The sequence below is a fragment of the Micromys minutus genome (genome assembly GCF_963924665.1).
Source record: "Micromys minutus genome assembly, chromosome: 22".
Taxonomy (NCBI): domain Eukaryota; kingdom Metazoa; phylum Chordata; class Mammalia; order Rodentia; family Muridae; genus Micromys; species Micromys minutus.
Window position 1 is genome coordinate 34,554,223 of NC_137957.1, and position 6,374 is coordinate 34,560,596.

General features: G+C 38.8%; 1 pseudogene across 1 annotated transcript; it reads left to right on the forward strand.

Annotated features, from left to right (window-relative positions):
* The first annotated feature begins 3,031 nt into the window (after positions 1-3,031).
* LOC308435151 (large ribosomal subunit protein uL18-like) lies at positions 3,032-3,922 on the forward strand (annotated as a pseudogene). The gene has a single exon. The product of its transcript is annotated as a large ribosomal subunit protein uL18-like (transcript).
* The last annotated feature ends 2,452 nt before the right edge of the window (positions 3,923-6,374 follow it).

Sequence of the window (6,374 nt, forward strand, 5' to 3'; positions counted from 1 at the left end):
AATACTTTAGGGTCCACATCACTGATAAAATCTGAGGTCATCTCAAAAATGCTAATAGGAGACTATGTCACATTGCCATGCTATGTCACCCTGGTGATGAATCTGAACTTTTTTATACTGCTCATATAAGCAAGCTTTGATTCTTTTCAATTGATTTCATATCTTCTATTTCAGTTGTCTATTGAGACTAGTTATACTTCTCTTATTTTCTGTCCATTTAAACTGGTTAAAACAGCTCACCGTGTTTACAAGTAAAAGTTCCTCAATGTGGCAGCATCTTATTTTCAGAAATAAATGTATTACTTTCTATTGTTCTTAGAACCAAAGTCAAGTGCTGTAAATGGACCAAAAAGCTTCACAAAGTCTGTGCCAACTACTGTGCCAACCTTCTTTCTCAACTTCTCTCAGTATACACTTTTCATAACCTTCACAGGCTAAAGAGACTCTGCTTCAGTTCTGTGAACTAAGCAAGCATCTAAACTGGCTAGCATCTAAGAGAGAGAGAGAGAGAGAGAGAGAGAGAGAGAGAGAGAGAGAGAGGGAGGGAGGGAGGGAGGGAGGGAGGGAGGGAGGGAGAGAGAGAGAGAGAGAGAGAGAGAGAGAGAGAGAGAGAGAATATAAGAAATGGAAAGAGTGATATCTTTTCTAGCCAGGAATCAGCACACTGAGGCCAACAGACCTCATGATTCCTATAATGGTTTGTATATGTTTGGGCAAGGAAGTGGTACTATTAGGAAATGTGGCCTTATTGGAGTAGGTGTGTCACTGTGGAGGTAGGTTTTAAGAACCTCATCCTAGGTAACTAGAAGTTAGTCTTCTACTAGCAGACTTCAGATGAAGATATAGAACTCTCAACTCTGCCTACACCATGCCTGCCTGGATGCTGGCATGATCCCATTTTATGATCATGAACTGAGTCTCTAAACCTGTTAGCCAGCCCCAATTAAATGTTGTCCTTTATAAGAGTTGCCTTGGTTCTGGTGTCTATTCATAGCAATAAAACCCTAACAAAGACAGTACCTGTGGGTATATTTCTTATTTTGTGTGAAAAAAAGGCTTCTGGATAACAAAATTTATGAAATATGCACAAAATTACACACACACACACACACACACACACACAGAGAGAGAGAGAGAGAGAGAGAGAGAGAGAGAGAGAGAGATCCTATTTCAATGCTCTTGAACATGTACAAAATAAATCATAAGAAACACCTGATATTTCTCCTCTTACTAAAGGTACAAACACTTTTTTGAACTTAATGGCCATATTTCTGAGTTCAGTTCTGGACTTACCCCTCCTGGTAGCTTTCACAATGGTGCTAAAATTCCCCTTTTCCATAAAGAAATATTGTCTGAAATTTTCTTGAAGAATTTACCAATTTAGACTATTTAATCCACCTACTATCCATTTCCACCCCACCCCAACCTAGCCTACAATATAACAAATTTGTTGACAAATTGATTACAGAATCCTTGATACCTTTTCTAGATTTGGAAGCATTTTCTGTCCCATACTGTCTAATCTATAAGACTTACTTTATTTTTACTTCACCTAAAACCTTCCTGATGTTTTTCAAAAAATCTTGTTATTTCCTTATACACACACACACACACACACACACACACACACACACACACATACACACACACACACACACACACACATAAACACACCACAAACAAAAACAACAACAACAAAAAGAAACCAAAACAGACCTTGTTCAGTATGTTTTTTTTCCTCCATTCTTTGGCCCCTTAAATGCTATAGACTTCCTCAGGTAAAAGCATTATCCTATTCTATAGCAATGCCAACCATGGTACTTTACACACAGCTACTCTTTTACCAATACAGATGATGTGAAAGCCACAGGAAGTAAGAACAAATCTGACGAAGCCATAGTCCTTAAAATGAAAAGATAAAGATAGTTGAGCAAGTGTCTTTATGGTTGGATAGAGTATCTTTTGGGTATGTGCCCAAGAGTAGTACAGTTGGGTCTTGAGGTAGATTGCTTCCCAGTTTTCTGGAGAAGTGTCATCTTGATTCCCATAGGGGTTATACAAATTTGCACACCCATCAGCAATAGAAGAGTATTCCCTTGATCCACATATTTGATGGCATGAGCTGTCCAATTTGTTATTGATCTTAGTCATTCTGACAGGTATAAAATGGACTCTTGGTTTTTTTGATTTACATTTCCCTGATGGCTAAGATGTTGAACATGTTTGTTTCTCAGCAATTTGAGATTCTTCTATTGAGAATTATCTATTTAAATCTGTATCAACTTTTAAGATTTAAGTTATTTGGTCTCTTGATGTCTAGTTTCTTGAGTTCATTCTATATTTTGAATATAATTTCTCTATAAGATGTAGAGTTCGTGAAATCATTTCCTATTTTGGAGGGTGACATTTTGTCCTGTTGACAGTGTTCTTTGCCTTAGAGACTTTTCAGTTTCATTAGGTACCATTTATTATTTGCTGATCTTAGTGTCTGTGATATTAGATGTTCTTTTCAGAAACTTATCTCCTGTGCCAATGTGGTCAAGGTTATTCCCTACTTTTTCTTCTATCATGGTCAGTGTATCTGGTTTTATAGATTTGTTTTAAGTTTTTGATTCACATGGACATGAGTTTTGTGCAGAGTGATACAGATCTATTTTCATTCTTCTATATGTAGACATGCTGTTACATCACCACCATTTGTTGAAGATGATCATGTTTTTATATTGTGTCTTTCTGGTTTATCTTTTAATCAAAAATCAGGTGTTTATAGGTCTGTAGATTTATATCTGTGTCTTTCATTTAATTGTATTGATTAATGTGTCTGTTTTAATGTCAATATTATATAGATTGTATCAATATAGCTCTTAGTTCCACTTAACATACAGGACAGAGTGATATTTCCACAAGTTCTGCTATTGTTCAGGATGGAGGAGGGTTGGAATATATTGTATAAGAAAACAATAAACTGGGTTGACTCTGCAGGTCTGCTTAGAGCTGCTGTTTCGGGTCTCTGTTCTGCAGGCTGGGGTTCATGAAAGTTGTCAAGAATAAGGCCTACTTTAAAAGATACCAAGTGAGATTTAGAAGGTGGTGAGAGGGTAAGACTGATTACTATGCACGAAAAAGATTGGTGATCCAGGACAAAAATAAGTACAACACACCCAAATACAGGATGCCATCTCTTGTCACTAACAGAGAGATCATCTTCCAGATTGCATATGCCTGCATAAAAGGAAATACGATCGTCTGCACAGCATATGCACATGAACCTCCAAAGTAACGTGTGAAAGTTGGCCTGACGAACTATGCTGCAGTCAGTTGAACTGGCCTGATGCTGGCTCACATGCTTTTGAAGAGGTTGTGCATGGAGAAGATCTATGAAGGCCAAGTGGAGGTGACTGGAGATGAACACCATGTGGAAAGCATTGACGGCCAGCCTGGTGCTTTCACTTGCTATTTGGATGCAGATCTTGCCCAATCTACAACTGCCCATAAAGGTTTTGGGGCCCTGAAGGAAGCTGTGGATGGAGGCTTGTCTATTTCTCATAGTACCAAATGATTCCCTGGTTATGAGTCTGAAAGCAAGGAGTTCCATACAGAGTTACATTGGAAGCACATCACGGGTCAGAATGTGGCCAACTACATGTGCAACCTAATGGAGGAAGATGATGATGGGGTATAAGAAACAGTTCTCTCAGTACATCTAGAACACACGTAACTCCAAACATGTTGGAGGAGATGTATAAGAAAGCTCATGCTGCTGTCCTAGACAATCTAGTCTATGAGAAGAAGAAAGACCAAGAAAGAAGTGAAGAAGAAGAGGTGGAATCATCCCAAAATGTCTCTTGCCCAGAAGACAGACTGGGGTGCTCAAAAAAGGGCAAGATTCCTCAGAGCTCAGGAATGGGCTGATGAAAGCTAAAGCAGTTTTCTATGGTTTGTGACTATTATGAAGGGTATCTTTTCCCTAATTTCATTCTCTGCATGTTTGTCTTTTGAGTAGAGGAAAGCTACTGATTTGTTTGAGTTAATTTTATATCAGCTGTAGAAGTTCTCTGGTGGAATTTTCGGGGTCACTTAAGTACACTATCATGTTATCTGCAAACAGTGATGTTTTTACTTCTTCCTTTCCAATTTGTATCCCTTTGATTTCCTTTTGCTTTCTAATTGCCCCGGCCAGGACTTCCAGTACTATATCGAACAGGTAGGGGGAGAGTGGGCAGCGTTGTCGAGTCCCTGATTTTAGTGGGATTGATTCATGTTTCCCAAGGTTAAGTTTGATGTTGGCTGTTGGTTTGCTGCATATTGATTTTATTATGGGCCGTGGATTCCCATTCTTTCCAAGACTTTTAACATGAAGTGGTGTTAAATATTGTCAAATGCTTTCTCAGCATCTAGTGAAATGACCATGTGATTTTGTTCTTTGAGTTTGTTATTATGGTGGATTACATTGATGGATTTCTGTACATTAAACCATCCCTGTATCCCAGGGATGGAGACTACTTTTGTTCTAGAGCTTTCAAATGAGCTGTCAAATTGCTAGTGTATGCTCTCTCTAATTTTTTTTTTTTTTGGAAGCGCTCAGAGATATGAGTTTTCCTCTCAGTATGGCTTTCATTGCATCACATAGGTTTGGGTATGTTGTTTTTTCCTTTTCATTAAATTCTAGAAAATCCTTAATTTCTTTATTTCTTCTTTTACCCTGCTATCATATAATAGAGCATTGTTTAGTTTCCATGTGTATATGGGCTTTTTGTTGTCTTTGTTGTTATTAAAGACCAGCCTTAGACCATGTTGATTTGATAGGATGCATGGGAGTATTTCAATATTCTTCTCCCTCTTCTATTCCTATTATCCTTAGGTTTGGTCTTCTCAGTGTGTCCTGGATCTCCTGGACATTTTGGGTTTGGAGATTTTTGGTTTTTGCATCTTCTCTGAATATTTTGTCTATGTTTTCAATGTTGTATTCTGTCCCCCACATTCTCTTCTTCATTTATTGTAGTCTGTTGAAGATGCTTGCATCTGTGACTCCTGATTTCATTTTTAGTTTTTTTTTTTTTACCTCTAGGGTTGTCTCTTTTAGTGTTTTCTTTATTGTTTCCATTTCCATTTTAAATTCTTTCTTCAATTCCTTCATCTCTTTGGTTCTGTTTTCCTCTAATTCTTTGAGTTTTTTGAGTGTTTTTCTTGTTTCCTCTTTAAAAGCTTCTATTTCTTTATGCTTTTCTTCCCGTTCTTAAGGATCTCTATCATCATCTTGTGGTATGATTTCGGGTCTGAGTCTTCTTTTTCTGGAATGTTTGACATTCTGCTGTTTGATGTTATGGGAGACCTATGTTCTGGTCTTGCCAGGTTGTCTTGGTTTCCCTGGGGTACATTCTTTTGCTTTCCTCTTGCCATCTTGTTATCCGTGATTATATGTGGTCATGTTGTCAGTGATTTGTTCCCATCTCTCCAGTGTACCTTGCCTGTGTCCCTGGATCTCTTCTGTTCCTGGTGGCTGATGGCCTGAGTGACTGTTCCGCATGCATTGGCCCACGGGTTGGAAACCAAGTCCCTAAGGCAGAGTTCCTGCTCCCTTGAACCAATCGGCAGGGTGGCGCACTTTCCGGTGCTCGACCCAGACCTCTCTGTGCCCTGGCTACTCACAGCCCAGTCTCACCAGGCCTGTGTCCCTGGATCTCTGCTGTTCCTGGTGTCAGATGGCTTGAGTACCTGTTCTGTACTTATGGGCCTGCCGGGTGGAAGCAGAAACCCTAAGGCTGGGTTCTTGTTCCCCTGAACCAATGGGGGTGTGTAGTTTCCGATCTCTAGGCACAGATCTTTCTGCTCCCCAGCTACTCCCTGTGCAGTCTCACCAGGCCTGTCATGTCCTGCATTTCTAATACATCCTGAAGTTAGCATATTGCTTGCATAGATGCTTGAAGGAGTAAACCCCAAAAGATGCAATACAAAAGAATTAAATTGTCTTCAATTTAAGACTGGTCCCCATCAAACTTTTGTTTGTTTGTTTATTTATTTGTTTGCTTTATTTCCCCTCCAGATCAAAAGGAAAGCAAACAAAAAAGTCAAACAAGAAGAAAACCATCCAACAAATACTCAGCTGGGATAGACCCAACCCCTAGTTCCTCACAGCTTCTCGTATTCTTACTGTTCTCATTACTTCTTCTACCAGATCCCTTTGACCATACTCAATCTCAGTGTGTTTCGTTTATCTACTGAAAGGGAAAGAAACAATACACATACATACATTCAATACATGTATATATGTAAACATATATACATATATGTGTATATATATATATATACATATGTGTATATATGAGTGAGAAAGATAGATGATAAACAGACAGGCAGATAGATAAGCATACAAA